General features: G+C 46.0%; 1 protein-coding gene across 1 annotated transcript in view; it reads left to right on the top strand.

The window, feature by feature from the left end:
* The first annotated feature begins 18,738 nt into the window (after positions 1-18,738).
* Positions 18,739-19,331, top strand: part of PABPC1L (poly(A) binding protein cytoplasmic 1 like) — a 428,971-nt gene continuing 428,378 nt past the window's right edge. Inside the window, exon 1 of the mRNA XM_069243541.1 lies at positions 18,739-18,806. The gene's annotated coding sequence lies outside the window, so the exon portion shown is untranslated. The remainder of the gene's footprint in view (positions 18,807-19,331) is intronic.

Here is a 19,331-nt window from a genome sequence, read left to right as displayed (position 1 = left end):
GAGGTTGTGCCACCTCTTCCTAATGTCCTCTTTTGTGCACAGGGTGGTGCCTACAGCATGGACTCTGTCGATGATCCTGTCCCACATTTCAATTTTCCTACTGAGAGGAGTATGCTGGACTTGAGCTCCAAACAAGTGTGGCTCTACTATTATGATTTCATCCACCATGACTCTTAACTCATCCTCAGAAAAACAGGGATTTTTTAAATGTGACATGGTGGAAATAAATCATGTGACAGTGACTTACTAAAGAGGGGAAGTACAAAAAGGTATGACTGGATGAAAGTGTGTGCTGGGAGTGAAAAGAGATGATGAGAAAAAAGTGGAGCCCAATATCTGTTCTGTGTACAAAGGTCGCTCTTGCTTCATTGTTTTGCGTTGGAGATGCAAAGGACTGTGGTGTGTGGATGGGTGTGTTTTATAGTGTCCTTTGCAGGTTTGTCCAATGTGACAATGTGTGTCAGCTGTGTTGTTTTCAAATGAATCCAATGTGCAGTTGTGTATTACTTTAGTGACCGTGGGCCGACGTGGTTCAGACTGCCATTGGCTGACCGTCATGGGGGTCTGTCATGGCGACTGTGTGCTTGCAATACAGTCAGTGATTGGTCGTGCTGCTGTCGGCACTTGAGGTCTGACCGCCAATTTCAAGCCCTCTGTGCCGCTGCTGGTCTGCCTTTTTTGGTTGGCGCATGGTAGTCTGAAAGACCGCCAACATGGTGGTCTGGCAGTCTTACCGCCAAACTCATAATGAGGCCCACAGTCTAATTATAATTAAACATTAATGTTTTTTTTTCAATATAACACTACCTACCATTTTTAATATTACAGAAAATATACACTATCTTTCAACAAGTGCATCACGTTGCATATAATACCTAATTAAGGATGTTTTGTTGCAATAATTAGATTGTGAGCTTTCTTTTGTCCAGGGACTTGCATTCATGAGAGCATACATACTGCACGGAGAGCAACTGCAGCGATACAACCATTCTCTTTTACAGTTTTAACACATTGGACTAACTTTCCCAATTGCACTCTACATTTTTCCTTTCCATTTGACTGAATGTTATTTCTTTTCCAGGTCTGTAGCAATTGGCTTTAGTTTACACAATGTTCAGTTGAAGTGGCTTCCAGAGTGCACCCATCAACTATTGCATAAAAATGCTAGTGAGGGACACAGGATGTGGTCCCTTGGGGAGCTATCTTTTATGTGACACCTGTTGGCTAGAAAGACAGACATCTATTTCATTCTTAATTACACAAAATGTGGCCTTTAGTTTCCTTACCACTTCCCACGAAGTTCATGTAATAGACAGTTAGCTGGAAGACTGGCTGCACAGGGAGACTTTATGTATTTATCTGTATTTAAACATAAATAAGGGACACTTTATTGCAGGTGTGACTTTTTGGCAAGCAATTCCGTGATTACAGAAAGGTGTACTCATCAGACATTTCTAATATGAGATAATGTACCCCCCTACGGTACAGTATAAGGATATTGCAAGTACTGATGACCATATAGAGGGCTGACTTACATTATAAAGTTATGGAACTCCTCTGTGACATATAATATCTGTATCATGGATGGTATGAGGTCCTTTATTCTTTGAACCACACGGTCATGGCATCACCTTACTCATAAACCATTGAAAACTGGGGCACAGCTTTTTCATATGAAAAAATGAAAATATATGGAAATATGAAAAATAAAAAAAATAGAATCCCTAGTGGAAAATGAAAGATAGCAAAAAGCTGTTAGATATTTGATGCAAAAAGATATTAGAATTGGTTTAATATATGGTTTAATATAAGTCATTTAAAAAAGGCACAGGAGCTCACAATTTGTATAAACATGCAGAAAGATTATTTTTATAATACTCAATGAGAACAAAAAATAAACTTGTTGCCATAAGTATCTATTTTCTCCTTGTAACTTTAAAGCTGGGAAACAGAGCAGAAGAAATAAATGTATCGTGTTTTTGTTCTTTAAATATCTGCTTTAATCCTTCTGCTGGTGTAGACCAATGGCCAACAGCCGCACACCCTCCTCAGTGCATCCGTTGGCCATTGGCTGATACTTGGAAGGGGTATAAAGACCACTCCGCTGCACTGCACCCTGTCCATACTGGGGGTAGATGCTGTGATCACCCCCAATATGCTCTTCAGGGGGCAGAGAACCAACTAGACACCAAGGAAAAATACAAAATAAATATAGGGGTAGGGCTGCCCACAATGGGCATGGCCATGCCCCACCCTAACAAAGGGCTCAAAAGTCTTTCTGCCCTACCTGTGGGCTAGGTGGGGGCATTTGCCCCTAATCTGCCCTAACGGGACAGAAAGATCACTAGGCAACAGGGAAAATAAAGAACATAGGGGTAGAGGCTGTCCAACATGGCATGGCCATGCCCACACACCAGAAAACAGCTCAACATTTTTGGTGCCCCCATTACCACCATTCTGCCCACCCTTGGGTGGCAGAAAGCCTACTACACACCAGGGACTGCATTTATGCAGTATATTGGGGGCGGAGAGGTGTGCCCCCGAGCATGGGCCTGGGCTTTTGCCCCAACATCCCAGGGCCCTCCTTGTGGCAGACAGGAAGTTTGCTCCCAGTTTGGGAGGGTGTCCCGAATCAGACCACTTTTGTATTTGGGGCAAAAAGTGGCATGAGCGTTGCACTTAGACACTGCCACGCTCATACCTCAGAAGAGACAAACCAGTACTTTGCATCCCTTTGAGGGCACAGAGGAGGCTTGCGCCCAATTTGACCCAAAGGGCATAAAGCACACTGGATGGTAGGGCTATTTTTTTATGGAAGATAAAGAAGTGGGTTGGCTCATCTTGAAATTAGGCCCACCCTCAGCCCTAAAGCCCCAACACTCTTTTTGCTACCCTGCTGACTTAAACATCCTATCCCAATGACAGGCGAGAGGACATTTGATTCTTTTGGGTGTTGTTTTTCCATATGGGCTAGGACAGTGGGGGCTAAATCCTAATATCATCCTACAGGCCATGGTGAATATCTGCTTTTTTGGGGCTTTGGTAGGCGGGTGCCTGTGGAAAACTAGCAGATCCTTGCACTTCTGTGATGGAAACTTCCAGAAAACACAGGAATTCACAAAATTCCTACTGCCCAGCATCCTCTCACTTGTTTCGATAAAAACACTGCGCATCCTGTATGGGTGGGCCTAGCGTCCATAACAGGAAAAGCCTTAAAGTGGAATGTGGAAACATAATTTCCTGTAAAAAAAAAACTCAACTGCTTTAGTAATGGGGGTAGCTGCGTTATCTGGACCTGGGCTCAACTGCCAACTAGGAACACCTACCAAACCCACACGTCCCTGAAAACTACACACTATAGGCCGTCCAGGGTGGTGTGCTTTACCTGCATCCCTAGATGTTTCCTTAGCCACAATGCCCTATAAACCTCAAACTTTGCCTGCAATCACAAATTTTCCTTGCACTTCTGTCACCTAATCTTCCAGAATCTGCAGGGAACCATAAGACTCCTCCCAGCAGCGTTCCCCTACTTGTCCTGATAAAAATGCTACCCCACTAATGTGGCTGGGCTTAGTGACCATTACAAGAAAGTTTGAGATTTTCAGGGCATTGTGGGTGAGTAAAACTGCATGGAATCCATGCAAGGCACACCACCCTGCAAACCCCTGGTTGTCTAGTTTTCAAAAATATCTGTGGTTGGGAGGCTTGCATCGATGGTGCCAATCGGCCCAAAATCCACAGCTACCCCATTGAACAAAATGGGGTCCGTTTTCAGTGGAAAACTGTGATATGTCCATGTTGCTTTATGGCCCGTTTCCTATCGCAGGCACTAGACCTACCCACACAAGTGAGGTACCATTTTTATCATGGGAACATAGAATAGTAGCATATTTGTTATTACCATTTTGATTTTGTTGCACTTGTTGTAAGGAAATGCCTCCTTGGCATGGTTACCCCCTGACTTTTTGCCTTTGCTGATGCTATGTTTTGAATTGAAAGTGTGCTGAGGCCTGCTAACCAGGCCCCAGCACCAGTGTTCTTTCCCTAACCTGTACTTTTGATTCCACAATTGGCACACCCTGGCATCCAGATAAGTCCCTTGTAACTGGTACCCCTGGTACCAAGGGCCCTGATGCCAGGGAAGGTCTCTAAGGGCTGCAGCATATCGTATGCCACCCTAGGGACCCCTCACTCAGCACAGACACACTGCTTGCCAGCTTGTGTGTGCTGGTGAGAACAAAACGAGTAAGTCGACATGGCACTCCCCTCAGGGTGCCATGCCAACCTCACACTGCCTATGCAGTATAGATAAGTCACCCCTCTATTAGGCCTTACAGCCCTAACGCAGGGTGCACTATACCATAGGTGAGGGCACCAGTGCATGAGCACTGTGCCCCTACAGTGTCTAAGCCAAACCTTAGACATTGTAAGTGCAGGGTAGCCATAAGAGTATATGGTCTGGGAGTCTGTCAAACACGGACTCCACAGCACCATAATGGCTACACTGAAAACTGGGAAGTTTGGTATCAAACTTCTCAGCACAAATATGCACACTGATGCCAGTGTACATTTTATTGTAAAATACACCCCAGAGGGCACCTTAGAGGTGCCCCCTGAAACCTAATCCAACTACCCGTGTAGGCTGACTGGTTCTAGCAGCCTGCCATACTCGAGACATGTTGCTGGCCACATGGGGAGAGTGCCTTTGTCACTCTGTGGCCTGTAACAAAGCCTGCACTGGGTGGAGATTCTATCACCTCCCCCAGGCAGGAGCTGTAACACCTGGCGGTGAGCCTCAAAGGCTTACCTCCTTTGTTCCAGCACCGCAGGGCACTCCAGCTAGTGGAGTTGCCCGCCCCCCCCGGCCAAGGCCCCACTTTTGGCGGCAAGGCCGGAGGAGATAATGAGAATAACAAGGAGGAGTCACTGGCCAGTCAGGACAGCCCCTAAGGTGTCCTGAGCTGAAGTGACTCTAACTTTTAGAAATCCTCCATCTTGCAGATGGAGGATTCCCCCAATAGGGATAGGAATGTGACCCCCTCCCCTTGGGAGGAGGCACAAAGAGGGTGTACCCACCCTCAGGGCTAGTAGCAATTGGCTACTAACCCCCCAGACCTAAACATGCCCTTAAATTTAGTATTTAAGGGCTTCCCTGAACCTAAAGATTTAGATTCCTGCAACTTACCGAAGAAGAAGACTGCTGAGCTGAAAACCCCTGCAGAAGAAGAAAGAAGACACCAACTGCTTTGGCCCCAGTCCTACCGGCCTGTCTCCTGCCTTCTAAAGAAACCTGCTCCAGCGATGCTTTCTCAAGGACCAGCGACCTCTGAATCCTCAGAGGACTGCCCTGCTTCAAGAGGAACAAGAAACTCCAGAGGACAGCGGACCTGCTCCAAAAAGACTGCAACTTTGTTACAGAGGAGCAGATTTAAAGACCCCTGCAATCCCCGCAAGAAGTGTGAGACTTGCAACACTGCACCCGGCGACCCTGACTCGACTGGTGAAGAAACAACACCTTAGGGAGGACCCTCCGGCGACTCCGAGACTGTGAGTAACCAAAGTTGTCCCCCCTGAGCCCCCACAGCGACGCCTGCAGAGGGAATCCCGAGGCTCCCCCTGACCGCAACTGCCTGACTCTAAAATCCCGACGGCTGGAAAAGACCCTGCACCCGCAGCCCCCAGCACCTGAAGGATCGGAACTTCAGTGCAGGAGTGACCCCCAGGAGGCCCTCTCCCTTGCCTAGGTGGTGGCTACCCCGAGGAGCCCCCCCCCTTGCCTGCCTGCACCGCTGAAGAGACCCCTTGGTCTCCCATTGATTTACATTGCGAACCCGACGCTTGTTGGCACACTGCACCCGACCGCCCCCGCGCTGCTGAGGGTGTACTTTCTGTGTGGACTTGTGTCCCCCCCGGTGCCCTACAAACCCCCCTGGTCTGCCCTCCGAAGACGCGGGCACCCCCTTCTCTCCATTGAAGCCTACGCGTTTTGGGCACCACTTTGAACTCTGCACCTGACCGGCCCTGAGCTGCTGGTGTGGTGACTTTGGGGTTGCTCTGAACCCCCAACGGTGGGCTACCTTGGACCCCAATCTTAACCCCGTAGGTGGTTTACTTACCTGCAAAAAATAACATTACTTTACCTCCCCCAGGAACTGAAAATTGCACTGTGTCCACTTTTAAAACAGCTTATTGTGTTTTATGTAAAAAGTATATATGCTACTGTGATTATTCAAAGTTCCTAAAGTACTTACCTGCAATACCTTTCAAATGAGATATTACATGTAGAATTTGAACCTGTGGTTCTTAAAATAAACTAAGAAAATATATTTTTCTATAACAAAACCTATTGGCTGGATTTGTCTCTGAGTGTGTGTTCCTCATTTATTGCCTGTGTGTATGTACAACAAATGCTTAACACTACTCCTTTGATAAGCCTACTGCTCGACCACACTACCACAAAATAGAGCATTAGTATTATCTCTTTTTGCCACTATCTTACCTCTAAGGGGAACCCCTGGACTCTGTGCATACTATTCCTTACTTTGAAATAGTGCATACAGAGCCAACTTCCTACATTGGTGGCAGCGGTGGGATACAAGACTTTGCATTTGCTGGACTACTCAGCCAATACCTGATCACACGACAAATTCAAAAAATTGTCATTAGAAATTGATTTTTGCAATTTGAACTATTTTTCTAAATTCTTAAAAGTCCTGCTAGGGCCTTGTGTTAGTCCCTGTTAGCATTGCTTTTAGAGTTTAAACGTTTGGTAAAAGTTTGAATTAGATTCTAGAACTAGTTTTTAGATTCTTAAAAAGTATTCCAACTTTTAGAAGCATAATGTCTAGTACAGATGTGAATGTGGTGGAACTCGACACCACACCTTACCTCCATCTTAAGATGAGGGAGCTAAGGTCACTCTGTAAAATAAAGAAAATAACAATGGTCCCCAGACCTTCCAAACTACATGTGCCTTCCAAATTTAAGCCATTGTGTAAGAAGACATTTTGAAAAATGCCTTCTAAATCACACTAGTATGGGTATACCATAGATTCAGAGATTCACAAATTACCACTGCTTCTAGACTTCACATCTGGTGCCCATTTCAGAAATACAGAGGTTTCCTTGATAACTATTTTTCACTCTACATATTTCACAATATGAATTGGTCTATGCTCGATACAAAATGAAAAACATTGTGTGGTGCAGCATAGCTGTTGGCTCTGGGTATTTTGGCTTCTTGGACAACCTACAAATCCTACATAGTTCTGCAATCAGAGGGAGGTAGTGGGCATAATTGTATATTGCTTTTGAAAACTGGTCATCATGAGGAAAACATTACAGATGAAAACATTGTCACAAATGGATGTTTTTTCCTCATTTTCAATATTTCTTCATTTCCGCAGTTTTTTGGGAGAAAACATTGACGGATTTACACTTGTGACCCTTTCCTAAATTCAAAATTCTGTCTCCTTTTAGAAATCTGTACCTTTCCTGATCACCCATGGAGTTCATACTGGTTTTCACCAAAAACCGGAGGTAGGTTGAAAGCACAGAAAGTAGGAAAAATGTGCTACCCTTGAGAAAAACAGCAAAAAGCTTTTTCAAAAATGTTTCTTTTGGTTCAGCTCTGCATGTTTTGAAACCTGGGAAGATGGTGACTTTAACACAGCAAACATTTTGTTAATGTCATTTTGAGGGAAAAAAGACTGTCCTGAATGAGAGCAATCTGGTTTGAATAGGACAAATCTTTGCGCAGATGAGCTATCTTCAGACAAGGTCCTGATAATGAAGGGGTCCAAAAAGATGGCCTGGTTGGATGATGCCAAGAGGCTCACCAGTCCCGCTGGCCAATGAAGTGTGATAGTTGGACGTGAGAGACATTAGCATATTTCCTTTTTTTATCACTCTGATTTTCGGGGGGGAGTTAAGGTGGCTGAAATCGAATCAATGGAGAATCACAGAAGACATTTGTTGTGCAGGAAGAACGTTGGAGTTGTCATTAGCGATTCTAACGCGGTTATTGTGAGATTCAATTGCTTTGTGAGCAAACTGGGTTTGTGAGACATCAAGAGGACGTTTTGGATCCCTCTCGCCCTCTCCAAAAATCTACTACCGGCTTGAGCAGTTTGGTAAAACACCATGGGGCTGATGAGAGTCCAAAGGGCATTGCCAAAAATTCATAGGTAATCTCCTGCCAATGAAGCTGCAAGAAACGATTGTGTGGAGGAAAGATTGTTACTGTTAAATAGGCGTCCTTCCGTTCCAAGTGGACCATCTTAGGAGATCTCGTAGCAAATGAATCCCTTCCATCTTGAAATGACTGTAAAGGATCCGCGCGTTGAACTCTTTGAGGTCTGACTTTCTTTGTCTACAAGGAAGATACTGCTGAGAAAACCATTCCAATGAAGTTGGCATGGGACTATGGTTCGCTTTCTCAAGACAAAAGACAACTCTTAATCTGCGAAGCGATTCTTGTGAGATGGAAAGTGGAGTTGGCGAGAAGTGATCTGAACTGGAGTCTCTTAGAACTCCAGTTGAAAAACCTGGACAAATTGAAGAAGTGGGTAGTGGAAATCCGGTTGTGGAGAAAAAGGCCAATCCTACCTCCAAGTTCTACATGGAAAAAACTGTGCAGACTCAACTTGGAAAGAGGTGTTGGAAGCTGATCCATGGGCATTTCCACAGTGGAATCATTCCCATGGATCAGCTTCCAACACCTGGTCCGACAAGAGGGGGGTGCCTTGATCTTTTGCCAGAAAAGCCATATCCAGGATTTTTGTCAAGGGCCCAGCTATATCTAAAGAGTTTCTTCTGGCGAGCTTTTCAGGAGCGATCTAACCCTTTTGCGGGGTCTTTTACGATTTTACCCATGAAGGTGGACAACTTAGGATCTATGTGTCCTGCTATTTGATGGAGTTTTGTTTTGACCAGTGACTTTGTGTTTCACCACTGCGCATATTAGTTGCTCAATGTTCACCAGTAGCACATGGTATGTTTTGTTCAGTTTAGCCGCCTATTGGCTTTGACATGGCATTAGCCATTACTTTCTGTATTCAGTTGAGCCGCCTATGGGCTTTGACATTGCATTAGCCATTACATTCTGTATTCTGCCTATTGGCTTTGACATGCTGTATCCAGTCTAGCCGCCTATTGGCTTTGACATTGCATTCCTATTGGCTTTGACATGATGTATTCAGTTTAGCTGCCTATTGACTTTGACATGCTATTAGATATTCTGCCTATTGGCTTTGACATGATATCATATATTACATTTTGTATTCAGCTCCGCTGCCTATTGGCTTTGACATGATATCATATATTACACTTTGTATTCAGCTCCGCTGCCTATTGGCTTTGACATGATATTATACATTGCATTTTGTATTCAGCTCCGCTGCCTATTGACTTTGACATGATATTATATATTGCATTTTGTATTCAGCTTAGATGCCTATTGGCTTTGACATGACACTAGACATTGCATTTGATATTTAGGTTAGCTGCCTATTGCCTTTAACATGACATTGCATTTGATATTTAGGTTAGCTGCCCATTGCCTTTAACGTGGAGTTCTGTATTTTTCCAAGCTGTGTTTTTGCACCAGAGAACCAAGATGTTTTGCTCTCACAGTAGACTAGACCTGATAAGAGAGAGTACATGGGCGTCGTTTCTCTTCCCTTGAGCTTGGGAACAGGAGTAGTCTTGGAGACCTGGCCAGTCTCCAAAAGGCTTGCTCAGTTTCCCGGGTCTGAGAGGAGGGGGCACACCTTTGTAACAAATGTAACAGGCTGCAGAGAGTCAGATTCGAATCTGCCGGACCTCGTGCTGGAGCTTGGCGCAGGCTGCCAGCAATCCCGTGTGGGTAGATGAATCTCTCTTTCTCGCGGCTGACAGGGGTCCTCAGCTTGCAGACCTTAGAAAGATGAAGCTGTAAATAGTTCCCACACGGTGAAGTATTTGTTTTGCTTTGCATTCAATATCTTATAAATATAACCTGCTGTGTATATTGCAAACTGATATATTTTGTTTGATTAACGCGGACTTGAAAGCTACTAATTCGTCATTCATTCATAAACATTGTGGTTGGGGAAGAATAAAATAACAATAAAAGTCTTCTTTGACCTCAGAAGTGCATTTCTGTTGTGTTATGTTAGTGCTTAGAAACTAAATAAGAGGAAAGCACTACACTATGTCAGGGGTCAAAACCTCCTTGCCTTCTAAGGAAGGTCCGACCATTCCAAGCGAATGAAGCTCCTAACCTCCTTGCAAAGTCTGCTCTGGCAGTAGGCTACGGTTTTAGGGGAAGGTGTCTAGTCTGTGGACTGCGGATGTACTATTTACTCTAGGTTAAAGGTATCCCACAATAACAGGTAAAAGAAGGGCCTTCTTCGGCAGAATTATCTTAACACCTTTTCTTAGGGGCAGGAAACCAACATATAGTGTTCTCCTCATTAGAAACATCTGTATCCCCTTCTGGGAGTTTGAAATCTTGTATGGATACTATACTATCTGGGCTGTCTTCTTCTAAATTCTCCTCAAGGAAGGAGGCCACAATGGTCAAGTAGGCCGATTTTAATTGTTCCAAGGCATCTACCTTGGATATGGCTTTGAGTGAAATAGCTCTCTGCCATGGAGGAATCAGGTGTTTTGAGGCATTGAACTTGGCATGCTTTCAAAAACGACCTGAGGTTTTTCAGCCAAAGGACCTAAAGATCTTGTGATAATCCTGTGGACATAATTTTGCACGGCTTGAGATACAGCCTCTCTACCAGAGCCCATAATAAAGTCTGACATTTTTTCCTTTGTTAAATCCACAGGCAAGGCAGTACGACTGGACTAAGACATTGTGTGAATCACTATAAGTAGACTCAATTAAAGTACCCATTAGCTAGTCACCCTAGGGATATATAGGACACACCTCATGTCTGCTACAGGTAAGCCTGGATAATACGGGGTGGGTGGACAATGGCGAGGTAGCAAAAGTACTCCATTGCTTTGAATGCAAATCAATATCTAGAGAACACTACGGTGCACAAGCACTAAGACCCAAATGAATCCATACACTGATATGCTGATACAGCAAGAGGCTGTATGGGAGCTCCAAAGAAAGGGTGGTTGGAGTAGGGGTACAAATAATGTAATGTACTATGCACCAACAGGCAAAATCAGTTTTCACTAATTATTGGCGCTCTGGCCGGGTGTCAAGGGTTAATAAATTATTACAAACCAAAAAGGGCATCTCACCAAGAGGACTGGACCGCCTTCGCTAGAACGACCCAGAAGGACAGCTGCCGGGGCGTGACCAACAATGTGGGCATTGCGCCGAGGAGTGTGCTCCGTGGTGCGGGTTGCAAGGCCAGGAATCGTGAACAGGAGAATAAAAAGCCATGTGTCCACTCTGAGAAAGGGGAAGAACTTCGGGGGGGTGGGGGTGGGGGGGTGCAAGGTAAAAGTCCGGGAGATGCAGCAGATAACAGAGACTGTCTATGACCTGCTAATAAGACACCACTTGTGTACGTTGCCAAAGACAAAGCTCTAAAATGGCAGCGGAGCAGGTGGTTTGGTGCTCCCCAGCGGGAGACAAAGAACAAACTACCACCCACAACAATCTCTGCAGGAGGAAAGCAAAGTGAAGCGCTGCTGCCAAGCATGGCTTACACATGGTAAAAGTAATAGGGGGTCATTCTGACCCTGGCGGTAAAATCCGCCAGGGCCAACGACCGCGGGAGCACCGCCAACAAGCTGGCGGTGCTCCCTTGGGCATTCTGACCGCGGCGGTACAGCCGTGGTCAGAAATGGAAAACCGGCGGTGTACCGCCGGTTCTCCGCTGCCCTGGGGAATCCTCTGCGCCGCCATGGGGATTCCGAGCCCCATACCGCCATCCTGTTCCCGGCGGTTTTGGCCGCCAGGAAGAGAATGGCGGTATGGGGTGTCGTGGGGCCCCTGGGGGCCCCTGCAGTGCCCATGCCAATGGCATGGGCACTGCAGGGGCCCCCGTAACAGGGCCCCACAAAGATTTTCAGTGTCTGCCATGCAGACACTGAAAATCGCGACGGGTGCAACTGCACCCGTCGCACCCCTTCCACTCCGCCGGCTCCATTCGGAGCCGGCATCCTCATGGAAGGGTGTTTCCCGCTGGGCTGGCGGGCGGCCTTCTGGCGGTCGCCCGCCAGCCCAGCGGGAAACCCAGAATACCCGCGGCGGTCTTTTGACCGCGCAGCGGTATTCTGGCGGGCCCCGCCAGGCCGGCGGCTTCCGCCGCCGGCCAGGGTCGGAATGAGGCCCATAAACTTAAAATTCTATGTCAGGACCGGAGGCGAGGATTATGCATATCTTTCTTCACTTTTTATTCAAACAGCAAGTTCAAAGTTAAACAAAAGAAACAAAACACGGCAATGAGCTCCACGAGACTGCCACCATGGAAACCATCGTCCAATGAGGGTCCAGTGTTGCCGGCAGTATATATATCCACGAGCCTGTCAATCTTCCTCTTTCTTCACTGCTCAGGACAAGATAAGTGCCTTTCTGCCTCTGAGCGTTGTTTGAATTACGCGCTTTATTATTAACGCGTTACTGCTTGCGCACGTTTCTTCTTATTGAATTTTCCTGTTTACGGTGTTTATTTCGACGCGTCTCCTCAGCGCAGCAGGCTTCTGCCCGAGCACTTTTTCCCTCAGGAGACGCGTCGGGCCCTCTAGAGGGCGCGCGCTTCGCATTCCTGGCATATTTTTACTCGCGTGTTCAGCGTGCGGGTCGCCTCGGCACTCAGCACGCATTTTTTCTCCTTTTTGATAGCTAATTTAAGCATAGGCTTTCCCCATCCAGCGGACTCCGTTTTTTACGGTGGTTGTTACCCCAGTTGGGAAGACTATTCAATTTTCCATACCTTTAAAGCCTTTGGCTACTGGCAGAACTGGATAAGGGGGTTCTTACCCTTTGTACATTTTTCTGGGTGTTTTTCTGTCAAATCCTATGAGTCACAAGATGCAGTCCAGTCAGGACAATAAATCTATCGCCAATATGTCCCCAGGTGAAGGCCCTTCTCACCGTTCCCTTCCCCCAGGAATGGATATGTTGTTTTCTCAGGCCATTTCTCAAGCCCTCGCTCCTCTTAGAGATAGTGTAGCGCAGCTCACGGAACAAGTTTCCAAAGGGACAGGCATGTTTGGCGCGACGGGGATGGAAGGTATATCCTCTTCAGTTCCCAAGAAATCGCACAAGCGCAACGCGGGGCACCTTGAGGACGTTCTGCTTTTATCTGGCGCCTTCAGTAAGTGTGCGCGCGCGCAAAAGCGCATACCCTGCCGGGAGGGTTATTTACCCGGCGTAATGGGTGAAAAGCTTCACCACAAATTGGACCTTGATATTGGGTCTCAGAGAGGCATCACTGGTGACTCATATGGGGACTCCTCCTCAGTGGAGGACGATGAGACCGGTCGCCCTTGGCGCCCGGGAGCTTCTTTGCAGGAAACCTTAGGTTCAGAGGACTCTGGATCAGACATGTTTGAACCAGAAGGAATTTATCATCCTCGTTCGTCGGAATGGATACCAGACCACAAGGTGGCTGAGTACGTGGCAGCAAAAATTAGACAACCTCTTGATAAAGAGGTGCACCCCGACTGAAAGCGGAATGCCCACGTCCAACATTAATGGACAAGGTAGCAGCCACGCCGGATATCGATCCGAAGTTGTGTACCTTTTTTTCCAAGTACATGAAGGACCCTAAGGGTATAGATAGGTCCTGGAGGACGTGCCAGGACAAACTCCTGGATGTGTTAGGGCCCCTTACTCAAATAATTAAACTGGCAGAACGTGCCAAACAGTCAAACTCACCCCTTCCAACTGACGTTGTAGCGGGGTGGGCCCAGAGAGCTGTATGTCTCCTGGGCAACGCAAACTGTGCCCTCTCTGCTGAAAGGCGCAGATCGTTGCTTATAAAAATTGACCCTAAGTTGGGGGAACTTTCTAACTCGGAGGCAGGGGCTATTGCCCAAGGCAACTTATTTGGTGATCCTTTTGTGAAGGAATTGGGAAAATTTGTAGCCACCTTTTCAGCACTTGATAAAGCACAGACGTCTATTAAGAAGATCTTTTCAAATAAGGTTTTTGGAGGGGCCGGACGAGGTAGGGGTCGCTCTTCCGGCCGCCATTTCCAACAAGGCCCGCTGCATACAGAAACAACGGTTGGCGTGACGGTCGCCAGGGAACCTTATACCCCAACAGAGGCAGAGGAAAAGGCAGAGCGCATAGACTCGCCCGGGAGCAAGTAATGCCCCAGGAGGACCCTCGGGTAAGGCTTACCCCTTTTTCCCCTCAATAATTTGGAGGGAGGTTACGTTTATTCAGGACCGCTTGGGAACATATCACCTCCGATGCTTAGGTACTACAAACAGTCTCCGTTTTTCAAATAGAATTTTGGGGAACCCCAATCCAGGACTCTCTACCCATTCCTTTAGTTTTTTCAAGGGCAGAATCCAATCTCATAGATACGGAGGTTCAGGATCTCCTCCAAAAATAAGCCATTTGTGTCACGTCCTTGCATCCCAGAGGCTTCTTAAGCAACATCTTCCTTGTGGAGAAAAAGGACAAAGGTTTTCGCCCGGTCATCAATCTCCGGTCCTTCAACGAATGGGTAACATACAGGCATTTCAAAATGGAGGGCATTCACTTACTCCGGGATCTCCTACTGAAAGGGGACTGGATGGTCCGCCTGGACCTCAAGGATGCTTATCTCACAGTCCCGATCTTTCCGCCTCACCGCAGGTTCCTACAATTTCAGTGGAGGGATCAGGTGTTCGAGTTCACCTCTCTCCCATTCGGTCTGTCATCGGCACCATGGTGCTTTACCAAACTCCTCAAACCTGTAGTGGAGGTTCTCCGGTCGCAGGGAATTCGTCTTATCATTTATCTGGACGACATCCTTCTTATGGATCAAGCCAGATCTCAGCTTATCTCCAATTTGAACACAACTATTGTGCTTCTGCAGAATCTAGGTTTTGTGATCAACCAACAGAAGTCAGATCTCCTCCCTTCCCAAACCATGATTTTTCTGGGTTTTCTTATAGACTCCCGGTCAGCATCCCTCAGTCTCCCCAGTCCGAAGATCTCCAAGATCAGGAAGGAATTAAAGAAGGTCCTAAGACGCAACAGGATTTTGTTGCGCCAGTTGGCCAGGATAGTGAGTGTGCTTTCATCATCGATTCAGGCCATCTTTCCGGGGCCCCTCCACTACAGGGCTCTTCAACGTCTCAAGGCCTATCACCTTCGACGTGGGGTCACATACTCCGAGTTAATCTCCCTCTCTCTGGAGGCAAAGACGGAGTTACATTGGTGGCTGGACCACATGGAAGCATGGAATGGCAGGGCCATCTTCGGAGCCTCCCCAGACCTAGTGATAGAGTCGGATGCCAGTCGCCATGGTTGGGGAGCGCGTTGCGGGAACATCTCATTTGGGGGACGCTGGACCCCTCGGGAGCTCGATATGCACATCAATTGCCTGGAGCTTCTTGCAGGCTCTTTTGCGATCAAGTCCCTAACACGGGACAGAATTTAATGTGTTGTTCTCCTACGCATGGACAATGTCTCAGCGGTTCAATACATAAACCGCCTGGGGGGGACACGTTCGAAGGATCTAGCGGATCTAGCGAAAGATTTTTGGCACTTTTGCCTTCAACATCAGATATCTGTCATGGCGGAGTATCTCCCGGGGGATCAGAACGTTGTAGCGGATTGGAGTTCCCGTTTCCTAACGGACTCCAGCGATTGGCAATTAGACCACCTGATTTTTCAGTCAATAATGAATCGATGGGGTCCCTGCTCAGTGGACCTGTTCGCATCCAGATAGAACGCCCACTTGCCTCTGTATTTCAGCTGGCGCCCGGATCCGGAAGCCTCAGCAGTGGATGCATTTCTCCAGAACTGGGAACCGCATCTGGGATACGCATTTCCCCCGTTTCTCCTTATCCCAAGAGTTTCGGCTCAGGTTCGCCGCCAGGGAGCGACAGTGGTTCTGATAACCCCGCTTTGGAGATCCCAGGCGTGGTTTGCAACCCTTCTGGAGCTCTCATGCGAAGCTCCAATCCGCCTTCCGGTCTTCCCCTCAATTCTACGAGATCCAGCAGGTGTATTCCATCCCCTAGTTCTCCAAGGCCACTTACCTCTGGTGGCATGGAAGATTTCAGGTATCGCTGGCAAGATTGCCGACTTTCACAAGAAGCTAGGAAGTTCATTGCACAAGCCTGGGCACCTGGGACAGGTAAACGGTACAGGTCCGCATGGAATAGGTGGTCTCGCTGGTGTATGGACAAACATTTCAATCCCATGGGGGCCCGCGTTACCAACATCATGAACTTTCTTGCAGAACTGGCGGAGTCAGGTTTGGCTTACCGTACGATAAACTCTTTTAGATCAGCCATCTCAGCAGGTCATCCTCCTCTTGATAATCAACCGATTGGGGAACATCCTTGGATATGTAAACTCCTTAAAGGTATTAGACTTTCCAGACCTCCACAACCTAGATATTCGGAGCTCTGGGATGTCAACCTAGTTCTTAATTTATTATCCTCGTGGCAGGATAATCAATACCTGTCTAGGAAGGAGTTGTCAGCAAAACTGGCCATTCTTTTATGCCTCATTTCATGTAAAAGGGTATCGGATATACGGGCTTTAGATATCTCTGCTAGAGTTTTTTCTCCAGAAGGAGTAACTTTTACGATCTCCAGGAGAACAAAAAATAATACAAGGTCGGTATCTTACCCCGCTTTCCCTAGCGCTTCTAAGTTATGTGTATTACGTTGCCTCAAAACCTATGAGGACGTAACAATGGAACTTAGACCTCCGGGGGAGAATCAACTTCTAATTTCATTAAAGAAACCTTTTAAGGCAGTCTCATCCCCCTCCATCGCCAGGTGGGTTAGATGGATTCTACCGGAAGCAGGTGTCAACGTACAGGTGTTCGGTGCACACTCCACTCGGGGTGCCATGGCCTCAAAAGCCATCCAAGTTGGAGGTCGACTGGAAGATATTATGAGTGCTGCGGATTGGTCTTCAGAATCTACTTTTAAAAAGTTTTATTTCAAACCGATACATGATGCAGCCTCTCTAGTGATAAGTAAGCTTTGAACTTGCATAATCCTCGCCTCCGGTCCTGACATAGAATGTGAAATTTCCTAGCTATCGTGAAGGAAAGTTTCAATTCTATTAAGGACACGGAGGCGAGGATTATCCCACCCAACACTGGATACGTGTTTTTCCCACCCGAACTTCACGTTTCCTCGTACTGAGGTAGTATATATATATATATATATATATATATATATATATATATATATTGTGTACATATATACTTAATTGTATGCTTTCTTTGACAAGTTTAATAGTTGGATTTGTCTGCATTAATTCTTGACGTGTATTCTTTCTGCAATAGCTAAGATCTTTAGACATACGGGCTTTTTGTTGCTTGCTGTTATCATCATGGATCAGTCTACTTAATCTCTCATATCTACTCATAGGATCAGAGACAACGGCCTCTTGAGACATCTACAATTCCTTTCGCAGCGAAGTCGAGGAAGATTGACAGACTCATGGATATATATACTGCCAGCAACACTGGACCTTCATTGGACGATGGTTTCCATGGTGGCAGTCTCGTGGAGCTCATTGCCGTTTTTTGTTTCTTTTGTTTAACTTTGAACTTGTTGTTTGAATAAAAAGTGAAGAAAGATATGCATAATCCTCGCCTCCGTGTCCTTAATAGAATTGAAACTTTCCTTCACGATAGCTAGAAAATTTCGCATTCAAGCTACAAAAACTTTATATTTACAAATAAATAAAGTAAACTGAGGGGCTACTTAACATGGCTGTCAACCAGCATTGAAGAGGCGGAGTTAAGATGGTTCAGCCAGTTTATACACTCATGTCTGCTGATTGTTATGACATACGTAGTTAGGTGGAAACTCTTGGATTTATAGTTTATTATGCCATCCCTTAGGTTATGTGTGTTTAAATGGCTGCTGTTAAATTAAAGCAAATAAAATTGCATAATCTGAAGCACGTGGTCCTGACATAGAATCCCATCTATTATAAAACCATTAAAAAAAACTCCTGCTGCACCAGTTCATCATATCCGTTGCCGAAGAGGCTGTGTGGCACTCTACACATCCCAAAACTTACAATGATAGAAAAGAAGCGTTTTTTGCTTTCTCCGTCTGTTTTAATATTATGTTATAATATGTAATTGCTATTTGTGCAGTGCATGCCTGCCCCTGCACTATGTGCAGCGAATGATCAAGAGACCCCATAAACCAAACTAAAATAACACCTCTTTGACAGCCACCTAATAATGCCACGGCCCGAAAGAAAAACGCAGTGACCTCCTTTTGTCAACTATTTTCAAGTCTCCTCTGTATTCTCCATCAGCCTCGTAATATCGTTACGGAACCGGTAATGAAGGAGTCCCTTGAGTCGGATATTATTCGGATTTACAGCATGGGAATTTGTATTTAGATTCGCCCCTGCGTAGAGCGCCAGCCAACCCAAAGCCGAGCAATCACTTCCGGGGCGAGGGGGCGGTCTCCTTCAGCACGGGTGGACCTTCTGTTAAGGGACTTGCATTAGTTGTTAACCAATAGCAAGATTCGTGGGGAAGCAGAGACACTAAGAGTCTCCTAGTTTGCTCCCCAAGTCTGTCAATCACTATAAAATTCGCGTTTACTTTTCCGCTTTCTTTGTCTTCACTTGTTGAAATTGGTTGGAGTTCAAAGAAAAGCAGAGACAATCAAATTTTAAGACCTCCAGGCGGGAGGTAAGGCACTGTTTTATGAACCTCCCACTGAATCAGGAAGATATATCTTGTATTTGGGGGAAATATGTATATACGTATAAACATATACACACCACTTATTTACGCCTACTGTTAATTTCAGTTTTTTGGTGAGCGAATCTGTTTAGCCTTTCCTAAGTTTCAAGGAAATGTATCTGGTTAATGTTTTGTCATGCTGCATTAGCACTTGCTTCAAGTTAATGCTAAACTGAGTTCTGGTGTTTTCTTTATTTAATTCGTGTTTTTAATTGGAGATGTATTGAGTTTATTTTGTGGGTTATTTCCCAAGGAGTATTTGGCCCAATTTGGGATTCATTCTGTTAATTTATGTTTTATTATAGATCAAGCGTTGTGACTTAATATTACTTAATTACTGGCTCAAAATTAGGGGAGCATTGAAAAACCGCAAAAATGCGCTTGTAAATTAGTTTTCGAACCGTAAACGTTTCCTGAAGAATGAAAGGCTGAGTGACTCAACCTATCTTAATTGGTGGTTATTGCCATGCT

This window comes from Pleurodeles waltl, chromosome 7 (assembly GCF_031143425.1).
Source record: "Pleurodeles waltl isolate 20211129_DDA chromosome 7, aPleWal1.hap1.20221129, whole genome shotgun sequence".
NCBI classification, from domain to species: domain Eukaryota; kingdom Metazoa; phylum Chordata; class Amphibia; order Caudata; family Salamandridae; genus Pleurodeles; species Pleurodeles waltl.
The sequence above is the reverse complement of the archived record's forward strand: the minus strand, read 5'-3'. Positions and strand labels throughout refer to the sequence as shown.